This window comes from Panthera tigris, chromosome A1, assembly GCF_018350195.1.
Source record: "Panthera tigris isolate Pti1 chromosome A1, P.tigris_Pti1_mat1.1, whole genome shotgun sequence".
Classification (NCBI taxonomy): Eukaryota; Metazoa; Chordata; class Mammalia; order Carnivora; family Felidae; genus Panthera; species Panthera tigris.
The window spans coordinates 77,610,257-77,628,713 of NC_056660.1; positions in this window are offsets into that span (position 1 = coordinate 77,610,257).

Sequence of the window (18,457 nt, forward strand, 5' to 3'; positions counted from 1 at the left end):
TTTATAACAAATTTGAATGTTATAGTACACAGACAGTGTACTAGCCATAGCAAGCAAACATTTACATTTGGTTTTTCACTTACAATAGATTTCTTTTAGAATATACTTTCTATTTTTCTGTACTGACATATGCAATAAATTGATAACATTAAAAGTTTGATTAATGTCTTAAGATAGTTTGTATTTAGTCCCCCCCCCCCAGTTTTCTATTAGCCTAAATTATATGGTAGAACATTAAGGTTTCCTTAATGGTTAAATAAAATTTCTGAATTTGTGCGGAAATTAATGAATTTTTATTGTAGTAATGGTGTGGATGATAAGTGTAAGTTAGATTTATATTCTCTTTTTTCATATTCTCCCACAGACATTTAATTTAATAGTAAATGTTTTCTGTATATGAGCTGCTGGTGAATGAATAGGCCCCAAAGCATTTGATGAGTTAAATGAATCTGGGAATGAATAAATTTTAACTGTTCACAGTCCTGTTGTGTTCAGATTTCATAAGTGCCTTTTCACAAAATTCTGGTCTTTTATTTTTCTCCCATTACTATTGAGTTGATGGTTGAAGATGATTAAAAATTGCCTGATGCTCATTCAGTCTTCAAGAGTCTGTAGCTTGCTTTCCCTGACAAGAAACTCACATGCTTCAGTAGTGTCAGAACCAGTTGGATAATAGGAAATGTATTACAATTACAATACAATACAAAATGTCACAAACCTAAATGGCTGTCTGCCAGTGGAGATGAAGAGTTCACTTATTCGAGACCACCCTTCATGAACAGATGTAGGGGGAGATAGGATCTCCTGTAGATTTCCCTGAGACTGCCAACCTGAATCCCAAGAGGAAGTAGTTTTGAGATTCCTCAGTTCTTGTTCTCCAAAAAAAAGTTTTCACATTCCCATTTCACTCTCCAACTCTTGTTTTACATTCTGTTGCATGCTAAAAGTCATCAACAGTTGGGTCTGTTCAGAGAATAGACCAGTTACCTTGTTAAGGACAAGGGAGGGAAAGACATTTTTTGAATACCTACAAGTGTTCAGACCCGAGTGTAGAGCATGCTAGTGACCATTGAAGCCCCACAACAAACCTTTGAGTAATTTGCTCAGGAGTAATTTACTCTTTAGGAGCACTTCCAAAAAACTCGGCTGTCAATCAAAAATGAGAAATATTACGCAGCAAACCACACTTTCCCCAAAATACTTGTTTTTCTGTAGGAAAAGCTAGAAGTTAGCCTTGAAATACTTCTCATTCTCTTTTTTCAGCCCTTGATAGATAATGGATCACCAAAGCTGAAAAAAATAGGGGAGTTCTCTTCCTCGTGTACTGAAATAGATACTTGGGAAACTGATTCTTTTTCCAGTCCGATTTCTTTTGCATCCTTAACCACCACTGCCCTGAAATGATTTCACAGTAGGTAGGTCTTCTGTTGAATGCTTGTGACATGCCAGGGACTGTCCTGACTCCTTTTTGTTCTTTATTCCTGATCGCTGACTAGTTTGTAGAACTGGTTTCCAACTTCACTGATCTCACTCGTTGATCTTTGTCCTGTTCTAACTTGCCAAAACAACACACCTTTCCCTCACAAAGGGCACTTAGTGACTGCCATTTCTCTTTAGAGTCAGACTTCTTGGTCCGTAGGGTCCTTCACAAAGTAAACTTAGCCATGTTCTAGAAGGTGGCGACTCTTTCAGGAGTCCGACTCCTTTCTCTTCTATGTAGTTGAGCATGCCAGGGGCTTTCACCTCTAAATCGAATGCCGTTTCACCTCGTTAGGCTCCCACACCCATAACCCAAATTCCTGGTAGTTCTAGGAATAGTTTCTCCTTTCTGTAGAGCAGTTGCCCTCACTACCTTTTATGGTTTGATACTTCGTTATATTCACTTCAGTTCTTTGTTACTCACTGTCTGATTTCCCTTTTGTATGTCTTTCTTCTGCAATAAACCAAGATCTGACAGGCTGCAGTGTGATTTCTTTGTGTCTGACCTAGCACCTAGCACCATGCTGAGCCCTTTCTGGTGCTTAGTAGGTGTCCCATGTGGAATGTGTTCACCAAAGTTAGCCCACATTTTTCCTTCTCTAAGAACGAAGATACACGAATGTTTTGTATTTCTTTAAGGTTTAGACAAAACTTGTAAGGGAAAGGAAATGCACCCACACACACATACCTAGCCGGTGATTAAAGTAGAAACATCAGAAGTTGCCCCGGTGATTAAATCACCCTTCAGAGGGGGGAGAAAAAGCAATAATTATGCAGGACGCATGCCACTTGCAGGCTGTAACTCAAGCTGAGCAGAGGAGGGAGACAAAGGTGAAAATACACTTAAAAAGAGACAAGGAGCAGGGAGGGTGGGTATGGAACAGAGAAGAGATGTGATCACTAAGCCTGGCAGTGACTAGTTAGAAGTGGTATAGGGTAAGACAAGAAGGACCACAAAGCTAGCAGGCATGCTGGCAGAAAGCCAAAGAACCCCTTGTCTTGAGATTTCTACTCTGGTTGGTAGTGATTATGCCCCAGTTTTGTTATCTTCCATTATAATCATGTACCTGGAGTTCCCTATAAAATTTTTTTATCGTGATCCCTATTATTATTTTTTAAGCCAATAAGATATGCATCTCATGTGGCATATTGGTATGTTTGTGGCCTTTATTCCCAGGACATATTCCCTGGGGTATAAGTGAGTTCAAGGCTCCTCTAGAGACCATGCAAGCCTCTAAACCCAGAACAGACTGGGTTAGGGAGAGGGAAGCTCAAAATCTCTGGAGACCATTGGTAAACAATTGTAGCAGTTCTCCCATTGCCTTGGACACAGAGTTGGCATCCAAGAAATACCAGGTGAATGAAAAATATCCCGTGGAAATAGCAAGTACTCCAATTACAATGATATTGATGGAAAATGGATGTAAATACCTCTGCACTCCAGAGACATCTGCAAGAGCAGGCCTCAAAAGGCTGCACTACGCATTACAGGGTTCATCTAAGTATTGAAGGTAGGGTGATTATGAAGGTCATGGGGCCAGTGTAAGTGACATTTTCATCATTGAAACAGAGAAAGGTTAGCTTGCGTGACCTACTGTGTTTACTAGAATACCAAGTAGTTGGGGTAGGTGGCTAATAATGCTTTACACTGTCTTTCCATTAAAAGAAATAGAAATTCTTGAGGGGCAATTTAAACATTTTCATATACTCTTGATGAATTGTAGGTTCTAGACCATCGTCCTACAGGTCCTACTAGAACTGTCCCATGAAGACCAGTTTTCTCGGGTCGACCTCATATTTGGCATACGTATATTGCATATCTTAATTATTTGTCTTTCATTTTTCAAGGGGGAGCTAATCCAAAATACAAACCATTTGTGTTCTAATAGCGTCATGTGTTTCCCTTATTAGAATGATTGTTGCTTAGAGCCTAAAATTTAAGAAAACAGATATTTTTTTAAATTTTTTTAACGTTTATTTATTTTTGAGACAGAGAGAGACAGAGCATGAACGGGGGAGGGTCAGAGAGAGGGAGACACAGAATCTGAAACAGGCTCCAGGCTCTGAGCTGTCAGCACAGAGCCCGACGCGGGGCTCGAACTCACGGACTGCGAGATCGTGACCTGAGCCGAAGTCGGCCACTTAACCAACTGAGCCACCCAGGCGCCCCAAGAAAATAGATATTAATGGGGAGTAACTCACTGCCCTTTAATTCTTCTTTATTGTTAGTAGAACTGGAGGAGAAGAAAGGACGAGGGGCCAATCTACCTGAGAAATAGGTCATTTTAGCGAAGGGTGTTCTTATCTCATCCTGAGCTTTGGGAAAATGCAAAGGAGTGATGATCCTGGCATGTGAAAAAAGTGCAGACCTAGATTATAATGGGGCACAGAAAATAGCCCTCTTTTTTACTTCCCTCAAGATTAAAGAGCCCTGTGGCATCTTGTTGGATTCCCCTTTCCTGCTTAAACTTCTCACTTCTTCCTCTGGAGACATTAGTCTTTCAATTCTCGTCCCACCCCCACTTGTTCGTTCTCTACCCACCCTTTCATTATGTCATTCTTATTGTTTTCAACAATCCGAAGCTTACAGAAAAGGTAAAGGTAAGGTAAAAACTTTTAAGGAAGCATTTGAAAGTAAATTCCCAAGGGAATGCCCCATCCTCTCTGAATACTTCAACGTGTTTTTAGTGAACATTCTCCTGCATGTATACTGGTAATGCAACCTATAAAACCAGGAAACTAACACAAGTCCATTACTACACCTACTTCTCAGATCTCATTCATATTTGGCCAGTTATTCCAATATCATTTGTGGGAAAAGGGTCTCCTTATTGAGTGTAGGTGCAGAACCCCTCAACAGAATACTGTCAAACCGAATCCAGCAAAATAGAAAAGGATTACGGACCCTGATCAAGACCATGTGATCCTTATCATAGGAATGTAAGATTGGTTTAGAACCTGAGTTAATGCTATACATTAGTCAGCTTGGGCTGCTCAACAGAATACCACAGACTGGTGGTTTAAACAACAGACATTTATTTTCTAACAGTTCTGGAAGGTAGAGGTTCATGATCAAGGAGCCAGCAAATTTGATTTCTGGAAAGAGCTCTCTTACTGGCTTGTAGATGGTCTTCTTGATGTGTCCTACATGGCCTTTCGTCTGTGAGTTGATGTAAAGAGATCTCTTCCTTTTCTTATGAGGATCCCAGCTATCAAGTTAGGGTACCACGGTTATGACCATATTTAACTTTATCCCTTTAAAGGCCATATCTCCCAAAGCAGTCACACTGAGGGTTAGGGCTTCAACATAGGAATTTCTGGAGGACACAATTCAGTCCCTGATACCATATGAACAGGAAAAAGCATTTGACAACATCCAACACACTTTCTTCATGAAAAACACTCAACAAACTAGGAATTGAAGGAAAATTAAGCTCATAATGAACATTTATAAAATGCAGCTAACATTGTATTTCAAGGTAAAAGACTAGAAGCCTCCCTCCTTAAGATCAGGAACAAGACAAGGATAGATACTCTTGCCACTTCTATTCAACATTATACTGGAGGTTCTGTGCAGAGCAATTAGGCGAGAAAATAAAAAGTATCCAGATCAGAAGGGAAGAAGTAAAACTATACTTCTAGGTGAAATGATTTGTATATAGAAAATCCTAAGGAATCCACTAAAATCAGAAGTAATAAATGAGTTCATTGAGGTTTCAGGATTCAAGATTAAGGTGCACAAATATTTATATCTATGTACCATTAATAAATAGCCCAAACATGACAGTGTTGTGGGTTGAATTGTGTACCCCCCAACGGATTTTTGACAAAAATGCCAAGACAGTTCATTATAGAAAGGACAATCTTTTCAACGGATGGTGATGCGTCAACTGGATGTTCACATGCAAATGAATAATTTGGATTCCTACACCACACTGTACAAAAAGTAACTCCAAATGGAACGAAGACCTAGAAGAAAATGTAGCCACAATCTTTGTGACCTTGGTTAGATTAGGCAATAGTTTCTTAGGTATGACACCAAAACAAGCAGCAAAAGAGAAAAAAAAAATAGGTAAATTGAGCTTGCTAAAAATTTTTTTAAATGTGCCTCAAAGAACATTATCAAGAGAGTGAGAAAAATAACCTACACAATGACAGAAAATATGTAGGCATCACATATCTGATAAGGGACTTGTTTCTAGAACATGCAAACATTACAACACAACAATATAAACACAGCCCAATTTAAAAATGGACAAAAGGATTTGAATACATTCTCCAAAGAAAATACACACGTGGCCAATAAGCACGTAAAAAGATACTCAATGTCATTAGTAATAAGGGCAGTGTGAATCAAAACCACAATGAGATAGTGCTTCACACCCACAAGGATGGATATAATCAAAAAGAAAACAATAAGTGTCAGCGAGAATGTGGAGAAAGTTTCAACACTTACATTGCTTGTGGTTATGTGAGAGGGAGGAGACGTTTTGGAAAACAGTCTAGCAGTTCATATAATGTTAAAAATGGAGTTAACATATGACCCAGGACTTCTACTCTCGGGTATATATCCAAGAGAACTGAAAATCTGGTCACAAAAAACTTGATTGTGCACAATTATTCATAGCAGCATTATTCATAATAGCAAAAAAAGTGGAACCAATCCAAATGCCCCTTAAGTAATGGTTGAATAAACAAAATGTCATGTGCCCATACATGAATGTAATGTTATTCTGCAATAAAAAGAAATGAAATACTACTAGATGCTATAACATGAATGAACCTTGAAAACATTATACAAAGTGAAAGAAGCCAGTCACAAAAGACTGTGTATAGCTGGCCCTTGGACAACACAGGTTTGAACTGCGCAGATCCACCTACACACGGATCTTTTAAATAGAAATACAGTATGTATTTTTCTCTTATGATTTTCTTAACACCTAGTTTCCTCTAGCTTTATTATAAGCATATGGTGTATAATACATATACAAAGTATACTTCAATCAACTGTTATCGGTAAGGCTTTTGGTCAGCAGGAGGCTGGCAGTAGTTAAGTTTTGGGGGAGTCACAAGTTATATATGAATTTATGGCTGTGTGGGGGTTCAGCCCCCTAACTTCCGTTGTTCAGCGTTCAACTGTACCATATGATTCCATTCATTTGCAGTGTCCAAAATGGGTGCCTCTGTTGAGACAAAAAAGATAAATGGCTGTCTAAAAGAGGCACTGAGGGGAAATGGGGAGTGACTACTGATGGATACAGAGTTTCTTTTTGGGGGTGATGAAAATGTTCTGAAATAGATATTATCTACCTGTATTCACTATATGAAAAGGCTTCACCTTTAAACCCGTGAAGAGCGTTGCAGGTAAATTACATTTCAATAAAGCTGTTATAATAGGTGAGAGCATTTAGGAATATTCTAAGTAAAAAAAAAAAAAAAAAACAACAACAACAACAAAAAACTTGGATTCAGATGATAGTGTTGGATCCGGATAAAAGTGGCTAGATTCAAGATATACTTGGGATGTAGCTGATGGGGAGGAGTGTGGAAGAATACAGAATGAATAGTTCTGTATCTCTGCCTTTAATACCTGGATGATTAGGAGAACACAAGAAGGTTTTGAGAGAAACACCAGGAGTTCCAGTTGATTTTATAATGAGTTGGAAGTGCCTGTAAAACAAAATAATGAGCATTTTTCATTCTTTTGACTGCACAGCACCCATCCTTTGCTCTGGCAGTTCTATTGGATGAGTCAGAGCTGGTCTCCCAGTGTGGGATGCTCCTCTCACAGCAAAGGTGCAGGTTCTGTCTGTGACCCAGACTTTGTCAACCAGACACACTTGCCCCAGACTTTGAAGTGGAGGGTGGTAACATGGAAAAGGAAGGCCATACAAAATGCACACTAGGGTGGCGGTAGCCATGAGCAGCCGCTCAGAGCCTCCAGAGCCCGTGGCTCTGACGGTTTCCCAGATACAGGAATGCACGTGGCGGTGTAGGCTCAAGGGCCTGTGCTAATGGCAGCAGCAGAGGTATTCCTGTGGGCCCAATTCTGCAGTGTGATCAGGAGGGGATATATAGATACAGAGCCTCCATGCATGATTCCCTAGTTCTTTACAAAGATTCTGGAAGTTACCCCAAATCCATTCAGTGAAATCCTTTTCTGTTTAGTTAGCTAGAGACGATTTTTGTCATTTGCAAAAACAAGAGAAGCCTGAAGGACACGACATCCAACAGGTCATTAGGTTCTGGGACAGAGATCTAAAGCTAGGCATTGGCGTAGCCATCAATGACCCCACAAGAATGGGTGGTGCATGACAATGTGTACTTAATGCACCGAGCTGTATATTTAAAAAACAGATAAAGTGGTAAATTTTATGTTATGTATGTTTTACCGCAGTGTAAAAAAAAAAAAAAAGAGAGAGAGAGAAAGAGTAAGAGAGACAGAAAGAGAATGTTGAGGGCAAATGTCTAAAAGGAAGGGTAGGACCTACCCTGAGGAACTTGAACATTTAAACGATACGAGAGGAGAAGATCTACCTAGAGGAGAAAGAGAATGAGACGTCTTGTTGGACTCTGCATAGCTGGCACTTGATGGTTCAGAACAGGGCTTGCTCACCATGTGAATGAATGAATGAGCTTAATGCTCAACTAGAGGGCTTCTGAGGCTGTGGATTATTGATTGCTTATGCAAATACGCATGAGTTATCAAAGTTGGTGGATAGTATCCTGGTGAAAAAGATTAGCAAATTGGTGTCGCAGGAAAGAACGGCTTCTTTTATCACAGGGCAGAGTCCACAGGAACTAAAGTGGGGCAGGCGGCTCTCAGCCCCATCCTGCTGTCACTGCATGTGACGAGAAGCAAGGTGCCACCTCTGAAGGTTAACAGTCTTAACCCATAACCACGTTCTCAACGCATACTTTGATTCGATGGGTTGCTTGTCTATTAAGTAAGTTTTATGCATGGATTTAGGTCATTATCAATAACCTTCATTACTACTGGAATACCACACCTTTATTTAATTAATAACATCAACTTCTTTAGGTTGACAATAAAAATGATGGCAAAATTAACTCTTTTCTTTTTTTCCTTAGCTGGATACTTAGAGGTTCCAGAAACAAACGTATTCACAAGCAAGTGTAGAAAGAGAGTGGCATTTATGTTTAGACTTTCGGTTACCTTGAAATTTTTTGTGTGTTTTTTTTAAATTTTTTAGTGTTTTATTTATTTTTTGAGAGAGAGAGAAAGAGCAAGAGAACGTGAGCAGGGGAGGGGCAGAGAGAGGGGGAGACACAGAATTGGAAGCAGGCTCCAGGCTCTGAGCTGTCAGCACAGAGCCCGATGAGGGACTCGAACCCACGAACTGCGAGATGAAGTTTTTGTTTGTTTGTATGTTTGTTTTGACTTACAACCAGTCACTAACCAAGAGCAGAAGATCAAGGCAGTCTATTCCAGTATTGACTCTCTGTGCTGCCATTGTAGGGGGGCGGGGCAGGGAGGTTGGTTGGTTGAGAAAGACTATCTCTGGCCTTTTTATTTTGTTGCGTTGACTTCTCTATCTTTATTTCAGTACTACTCTCTTATTGAATCTTTATAGAAAGTTTTGAAATCGTTTAGTGCAAATCCTCAATATTTATTTTTTTCAAGATTTTTTGACTGTCAGGAATCATTTGCATTTCCATACACATACTGAAATCATCATGTTACTTTCTAAAAAGAAAAAGCCTGCAAATTGATGAACTATTTATCAATTTCATTCAAATTAATATCCTAAAAATATTCATCTTTAGGCTTTAAGTTCTCTCAGCATCCTTTTTAAATTTATAATTTATCTTCAAATAGTACTTACATTTTTCCTTCTCTTGCCTTTGTGCTATTTTAGTCAGCTATTTTGCTTCTATGAGGCTTATACATTTCATAATTATTATTTTGTCATCAGTTATTTATCTTTTTTGTGGTAAAAGTCACATAGCAAAATGTACAATCTTAATCCTTTTTAAATGAACAGTAGCGTTAGCAATATGCACCTTGTGCTTCGAATCTCTAGAACATTTTTATCTTACAGAACTGGAGCTCTGTCCCCACTCAGTGACTCCCCTCTCCCTTTCCCCCCAGCCCCTGACAACTGTCTTTCAACCTTTCGTTCCTATAAATTTGGCTGCTTCAGATTTTTCACTTAAGTGGGAGTAGGCAATGTTTTTCTTTTTGTCACTGACATTCGCATAGCACAATGTCCTCAAGATTCATCTGTGTTGCAACTGATGACAGGGTTTCCTTCTATTTTAAGGCTGAATAGTATTTATTCCATTGTATGTAGACACCACATTTTCTTTCTCCACTCATCGGTCGATGGACATTAAGGTTCCACGTCTTGGCTATTGTGAATAATGTTTCAGTGAACATAGGTGTGCGCATATCTCTTTGAGATCCTGTTGTCAATCATTTTGGATGTATACTAGGAAGTGAGAGTTGCTGGATTATATGCTAGTTCTATTTTTAATTTCTTGAGGGACCTTCATACTGCCTTCCATAGCAGCTATAGTATTTTGCATTCCCACCAACAGAGCATGAGGGTACTGCTTTTTACGCATCCTCGCCAACATTTCGTTTTCTGCTTTGTGACCATCCTAGTGAGTGTGAGGTGCTATCTCACTGTGGTTTTGATTTGCATCTCTCCGATGATTAGTGATGTTGAACATCTTTTTCATGTGCATGTTGACCATCTGTATATCTTCTTTGGAGAAATGTCTATTCAAGTCTTTTGCCCATTGTTAACTCAGGTTGTTTGGGGTTTGCTGGGCTGTAGTTCTTTATATATCCTGGATATTTCTGCCTTATTAGATATGTGGCTAGCAATATTTTCTCATTCTGTCAGTTGCCTTTTCATTTTGCTGTTTCCTTGGCTGTGAAAAAGTTTTTAAGTTTGATATAGTCTCAATTGTCTATTTTTGTTTTTTATGCCTGCTCCTTTGGTGTCATATCTAAGAAATCCTTGTCAAATCCAGCATCATAAGGTTTTTCCTATATGCTTTCTTCTACAAGTTTATAGTTTCAGGTCTTAAGTTTAGGTCTTTACTCTATTTTGAGGTTGTTTTGGTATATGGAATTGATGTAAGGGTCCCACTTCATGTGGGTGTCCAGTTTTCCCAGCACCCTTTGTTGAAGAGAGTCCTCTCCCCACTGTGTGCCTCTGGCAACTTTGTCAAAGATCCTTTGATCATATTCATGGCCATACACTTATTTCTGGGCTCTCTATTCTGTTCTTAGTCTATATACCTATTTTCATACCAGTAACACACTGTTTTAACTACTGTCACTTTATGCTATGTTTTGAATTTAAGAAGTGTGAGGTGAAGCTTTGTTGTCTTTTCCCCTTAAGATTGTGTTGGCTATTAGGAACCCATGGAAATTCCATATGGATTTTAATATGATTATTTCTATTCCTGCAAAAAAAAATGCCATTGATATTTTGACAGGGATTGCATTGAATCTGTAGGTCACTTTGAGTATTACAGTGATTTGAAAGATATTAAGTCTTCCAGTCTGTGAATACAGAATGTATTTCTATTTATTTGTGTCTTGTTTGATTACTTTCAGCATCGGTTTGTAGTTTTTAGTGTTCACGTCTTCTGCTTGCTTGGTTAACTTTAACCCTCATTATTTCATTCTTTTTAAATACTATAGTAGGTGGGATTATATTCGTAATTTCCTTCAGATTGTTCATTGTTATTGTACAGAAGCACAACTGATTTTTTGTGTGTGCATTTTATATTGTACAACTTTGCTGAATTTATTTATTGGTTCTGTTTAGGGTTTTTATGGAATCTTACTGTTTTTTACACATAAGATCATGTCATCTGTAAACAGGGACAATTTTACTACTTCTTTCCAATTTTGGATCCCTTTTATTTCTTATTCTTGCCTAATTGCTCTAGAGAACATAGGAAAAGGGAAGAGGACATGATAAGCTTTTTTTTTTTTTATAGCATTTTTAGTACAAATATATTTGTTTTGGAATATATGAGTTCTAGAAAGATTTGCTGGCAATTATATTTTAAAACCATAAGAATTTGGGGTGCCTGGATGGCTCAGTTGGTTAAGCATCTGACTCTTAGTTTTGGCTCAGGTCATGATCTCACAGTTCGTGAGTTCGAGCCCCATATTGGGTTCCTTGCTGGGCGTGGAGCCTGCTTGGGACTCTCCCTCTCGCTGTCCCTTCCACACTTGTGCTCATGCGCTCTCTCTCTCTCTCCCTCCGTCTTTCAAAATACATAGACTTTTAACAGCATAAGAATTTAATTTTTAGTAAAATTAATGTAGGATTAGGACATTTCAATATGGAGGTAGTTGAAGTAACAATTTAATTTGGTGTCAGTGTATGAACAACACACTGTTTTGTTTTTCAGGGTTAACAGGAACAAAATGTAAATGGTCGATAAGCCCCCATGCTGACAAGGGTACAAGGCAGTGTTGCTGGAACTGTTGTGAACTGTTAATTTTGGAGACCAAATTGCATCTATGTATTCAACTTGAAGATTCATTTGATCACTTTCAACCAAGTGTTTTCACTCTGGAGTCTGTCCCCAAAATATAATTAGATGAAGGTGTGTGTAAAATTATATTTTCATGTGGCATTTTTGTAGCAGCCAGAACACACAAGCAAACAAAAAACCTGCAAAATGGCTTGAACCTCCATCAGTGGGAAATAATAGAATACATTACAGAAGGAGTTAACTCTATACTTTTTGATCTGCAAAAGTACCCATGATATATTTACTGGAGAAAATGCAGTGCAACATGAATAGTAATGGTCTATTAGAGAATATATATATGTATATGTACAGATATACACATATATGTATATGTATATATGTACATATATATGATGTGTGTGTATGTGTGTGTATACCAACTCTTGACCCAGTGATATACCTCACAGTGTCCTTGAGCTCAGTATATTTTTTTCTCATTAAAAGTTCAACACAAACAAAAATACACACATACATACACACAGAGGGGAGTGTTGGTATAGAATTCATGTTATCTGACGCGCATATAATATACACAGTAGACACATTAAGCTGTTGATATTAATTACATGTCAGGGAAATAGATTGCTGTAGGTAGGAGAAAGAAGAAAGATCAGTAACTGGCATAGAATTCAAAATTGTACTGACCTAAAGTATAAATGAAATAATGTTTAATAAAAGGGATCTTTAGACATGGGCTGAGGCTGGGTGGCTCAATCAGTTGAGCTTCTGACTTCGGCTCAGGTTCGTTAATTTGAGCCCCGCATTGGCTTTGTGCTGACAGCTCGGAGCCTGGAACCTACATCGGATTCTGTGTCTCCCTCTCTCCCTGCCCCTGCCCCCCCCCCAAAAATGAATAAACATTAAAATTTTTTTAAATCAGAAAAAGGATCTTTACACAAAAATACAGGTTTTGTTGTACTTAGTATGTAAAAGATAATGTAGGAGAGTTTTTGTGTGTGATTGCTTTAATAATTTTCCCCTCCCCTACTTTACAGAAGTCTTTTCTAGGAATACGGTGTTAGAGTTTGGGGCGTTGTGGCTTGTAAAATTGCCTGAAATAAAGGAAAGTTATTTTAAATATTTCAGTTGTGATTTACCATTCTAACAACTGTCATTATACGTACACATACATCTGTATTTATAATATATTCCATGTATCCCCTATCTATCCACCCACACTGATCTCTTCTTAGAGAAATGGTAGCATTCTATACATGATTTATTCTACCATGTATTTTTCACTTAAAATATTTAGGAGTATTTAAAAAATGTAAGAGAAGCACTTTCATATGGTTGAACATTTGAGGATCTAAATATAATTTGGGTACACAAAACTTTATATTGAACTTCAAACTTCAAGTCCCTTCAACAGACCTGTGAAATTTATTTGCTAGATCACCAGCTTTAGATTGTCATCACCTTATATCTGTGAGTGTCTATATTGTCTAGCTGTTCGAGGCAGAAGTTCATGAGCACCAACCCCTCCACCTAGCAACCAGATAGGAAGTTAGATGAGAACGTCAGACTGACGTCTTCCAAGTGCACAGACTCTAATTATCAAGCAGGCATGGCCACATTGGATAGAGGTGCTGGGAGAGTGTTATTCCTGGAGGGGGTGTGGAAACTCCAGACCCTTTCCCACATACCTTGCCATATGCACCTCTCCCATCTGGATGTTTACATGTATGCTTCATCATATCCTTCTAGAACAAACCGGTAAACAGTGAGTAAACTGTCGTCCTGAATTCTGTGAGCTGCTCTCACTAATTAATCGAACCAGAGGAAGGGGCGTTAGGGACCTCTGATTTACAGCACATCTAACAGAAGCACAGGTGACAATGCGGACTTATGACTGGCATCAGAAGAGGGGTGGAGGCAATCTTGTTGGACTGAGTCCTTCCCCTGTGGGATCTGACCCTCTCTCCAGGTAGATGGTGTCAGTCAGAACTGAGTTAAGTTGTAGGACACCCAGCTGGTTTTGCAGAGAATTGCTGATGGGGGGAAACACACACACGTCTGTTATCAGAAATGTTGTGAGTGTGGTAGTCATGTGAGAGCCAAAGAGATACACGGGGCGGAGGACAGAAGTTTTCTTTACAAGCATATTTGAGAAAATTTGCCGATCAATGAGCAAGAACTATGTGTCTGTCCATAGCTTTATTTTACAGTGTAAACCAGTTACCATGTGTGCTAATTTTAAGGAGATTTTTAAAAGAGCTTTAAAAATTGTCCATGGGTTCTTCACTAATCAGGGACATGGAAATCAAAACCACAATGACCTATAACTTGTAAAGTGATATGCTAACTTTTCTATGCTAATTTATTTACAATGTGAATTAGAGCTAAGCCATTAGGGTGGCTTCTGACAAAAATTAGAAAGTAACAAGTGTTGGCAGGGATGTGGAGAAATTGAAACCACTTTGCACTGTTCATGGGACTGAAAAGTGGTTCAGCCACTACAGAAAACAGTATGGAGCTTCCTCAAAAGGTTAAAAATAGAAGTACCATAAGATTGAGAATTCCACTACTGTGTATGTATCTAAAAGGATCGAAAACAGAATCTTCAGGAAGTATTTGCACACAAATATTCTAACAGCCTTATCCACAATAGCCCAAATGTGAAGCAGTCCGAGTCGATCATCATCCCTCCCTGATGGATGATTGGATGAACAACATGGTACTGCCTTCACCGGGGCTCTCCAGAGAGACAGGAACAATGGGATATGTATATATAGGTACGTTGTCTGCTACAAATCCAATGACCTGAGATCCAGGAAAGCTGGTGCGGTAAGTTCCTGTCTGCAAGTTCGCAGGCTCAAGACCCCAGAAGAGCCGATGTTTTTGTTCACATGTGAAGACAGGAAAAGGAAGGAAATTCTGATGCAAGTCATCACAGGGATGAACCTTGAGGACATTATACTAAGTGAAATAAGCCAGTCACAGAAAGACAAAGACTCCTGTAGGAGTCCGCTTACAGGAGTATCTAGAGTAGTCAGCATCCTAGAGACAGGAAGGATCATGATGGTTATTGGGGGCTGGAGCAGCGCGGTTGTTTAGTGAGAATAGAGGTTCGGTTTTGCAGGATGAAAAAGTTCTGGACACGGATGGTGGTGACGGCTGCCTGCCAGTGGGAATGTATGTAACACTACTAAACTGTAACTGAAAAGTTGTTAAGATGGTCAGTTTTATGTTGTATGTTTTTTCCCACCATTAAAACAAAAAACAAAACAATGTAGGACCAGAGGAGGCATTAGAGGCAGAGGATATTCCTGGGAATCAAAACACATTTCTCTTTACCACGTAGAGTGGAATGGTCCACCATTTTTGCCAGCCTTCTAGAGCCCGAGATGATGTATAAATCCTCTTTGTGCCACAAAATCCATGACATCCAGAGGTTTCCCAAAGTGCAATAGGTTTCCCTGTCTGCGTTTGGGTGACAGTTATAAATTCGGAAGCCACCTATGTTAAAGAAAAATTGAAGAGTGACTTTATAAAGGTGGTAAATTTTATGTTTTGTGTATGTTTTTAAAGAAAAAAATTTTTAATGTTTATTTTTGAAAGAGAGGGAGAGAGAGTATGAGCAGGAGATGGGCAGAGAGAGAGGGAGACACACAATTTTTTTAAATGTTTTTTAACATTTATTCATTTTTGAGAGACAGAGTGTGAGCAGGGGAGGGGCAGGGAGAGAGGGAGACACGGAATCTGAAGCAGGCTCCAGGCTCGGAGCTGTCGGCACAGAGCCCGACGTGGGGCTCGAACTCATGAACCGTGAGATCATGACCTGAGCCGAAGTTGGACGCTTAACTGTCTGAGCCACCCAGGCGCCCCCACACTTTTTTTAATTTTTTTTTGAGGGGGACACAGAATCCTTAGCAGACTCCAGGCTTCGAGCTGCCGTTAGCACAGAGCCTGATGTGGGGCTCAAACCCACGAACCGCAAGATCATGACCTGAGCTGCCTTCAGACACTTAACCGACTAAGCCTCCCAGGCGCCCTTATGTTATGAATATGTTAATGCAATTTTATAAAAAGTCAAAAAATGTCTACAGTTCATGATTTAAGATTAGTGTTCTGAAATGGTGAAGGATTTTTTTTTTAACTTTTATTTATTAAGTAATCTGGACTTCCAGTGTGGGGCTCAAGCTCACCACCCTAACGTCAAGATCAAGAGTCACATGCTCTACCGGCTAAGCCAGCCAGGTGTCCCTATAGAGGGGAAGGATTTTAATAGTCACTAGCAGATACAATTTATACTTTATTCGATTTTCCTTGTTATCCTCGGTTAATTATTAGTACTGCTGGTTGATAAGTGATAAGGAAAATTTCACAGGACTTTTGCACTGCCTCACGACTGTTTCTCCTGAGTGTGGAAACACCAACTTGGGTCTGGATTGTGTTTAATTTTTGAAAGTATTAGAAGCTCGTTATTCAGTTTAAAATATGTAAACAGCTAAAGCTGTGGGATAACAGATTATGCTTTTGGTTAAAATTCTGGAAATCACCCTCTTTTTTAAACTAGGATAAAGAGACTTATTTTTAAGACGAATAGACAAAAAAAAATCAGTTCATTTTAAATGCAGGAAATTCAAAAGTAATTGACAATAAGACTTATGAATTCTTACTAACATATTAGATGAGTCTTAGGAGTCTCTGCAATTATCTAATACGGCTTTTACAAATTTTCTTATAAATTTGTTGGACAATCAGACGTGGTAATAAAACAGTTTGAGTACAATAGACTCTGTAGCTTTATATTTTGAGTAGCCTGAAAACACGCCAGAAGAAGTTGACTATTCCCAACAGAGGACTAAATGGAATTTGATTTTACTTGAGACAGTATATATGTAAGTCCTTTGCTACCGTTTCCTTCCCCACCCCCGCCCCCCACCCCCATGGATAAATTCTCAGCAGCAGGACTGTTGAGTTGAAGTGCTTGTGTGTTTTCAGTGTTACTAGGTATTGCTAGATTGGTTTCCAAAACAACTTTTTTTTTTTTAATTTTGCATTTTTGAAGGAGTTCTCTTTTCTCCCATTCGAACTAGCAGTACATAATTAACAACTAACCATCAATGTGTGTTACTTAATTTTCATTTCCTGAATTATTTTGGCTTATTTTGTTCCCTTTCTGATTTCTTCAGAATAGGATTGTGTTTTGATGATAGCTTTGTTTTCAGTGGTCGGGTTTCATTAGTGACTGTAGCCTGGCTGTTTTAATGTAAATTGTTTCTCTTCTCATTGTTTCCCAAGGTAGTTTCTTAACTTCAGTTTTGTATACCTCTTTGTTTCAGATTTTATCTGTGAACATAGTTTTACATTTTCAAGTAAACAACTCTTTGACCAGCTTTTTAAATGATTTCTATTTTTATTAAACTGTAATCAGTGCGATATTTTCGTTCTCTATTGCTAAGTGACAGACCACTCTAATTTAGTGGCTTATAACAGTGATGATTTATTTTTTTTGCGATTCTGTGGCTTTGTGGCCAATGCATCTGCTGGTCCCACTGTGGGTCACTACTGTGGCCATGTGCCTTTGGCAGCTCCGCGGGCCGCGAGGCTCCAGATGGCCTCCCTCACATGTTTGACACCAGATGCTGGCCCTGGGCTGGGACTTTGGGCTGCTTCTCCATTTATCTTCTCATCCCCCAGTGGGATAGACTGACTTTCTTACATGGTGGTCTCAGGGAAGCAGTCCAAGAGAGCGTAAACTGGAAATGGAGCGCATCTGCAATATTCTGTTGGTCTGAGCAACTCACAAGGTCAGCTCAGATTCAGGAAGCAAGGAAATAGAGAAACTCTGTGATAGGAAGAGCTACGGAATCACATGGCAAACGGACCTCCACCGGAGGGTTTATTCTCACCGTGTTCCAAAACTACTCCTCACAGCAGCTTGTACAAAAACTCTGCCATTGTGGGGCGCCTGGGTGGCGCAGTTGATTGGGCGTCTGACTCTTGATTTTGGCTGAGGTCATGATCTCAGCGTCCTGAGATTGAGCCCCGCCTCGGGCTTCACGCTGAGTGTGGAGCCTGCTTGAGATTCTCTCTCTCTGCCTCTGCCCCTTCCCTCTTCTCACATACATGCTGTCTCTCTCTCTGTCTCTCTCTCAAAAACAACAACAACCCAACAGCAACAAAGCCAAAAAAATTCTCCCTTTTGAGGGTGGTTAATGTTGACTAAATTTTGTGTTTCTTGAACGTTTGGGAAAAAAAATCTCTTTGTCATAGATAGGAGTCATTATCCTCCTTTTTAAGAAATATCTTTATGCTAATAATATACATAATGGTAAATAATGTAACTTTGAGTATTAGAGCATCAGTACCCATAACTCTAATCCACAAGATGAATAACTGGAAATGCACAGGTAAAACACTAGTTGTAGGAGACTTTCCTCCATCTCATCAGTTGGTAACATATTATAAACAAGCAAATCAAAGGATATTGCAGATGTAA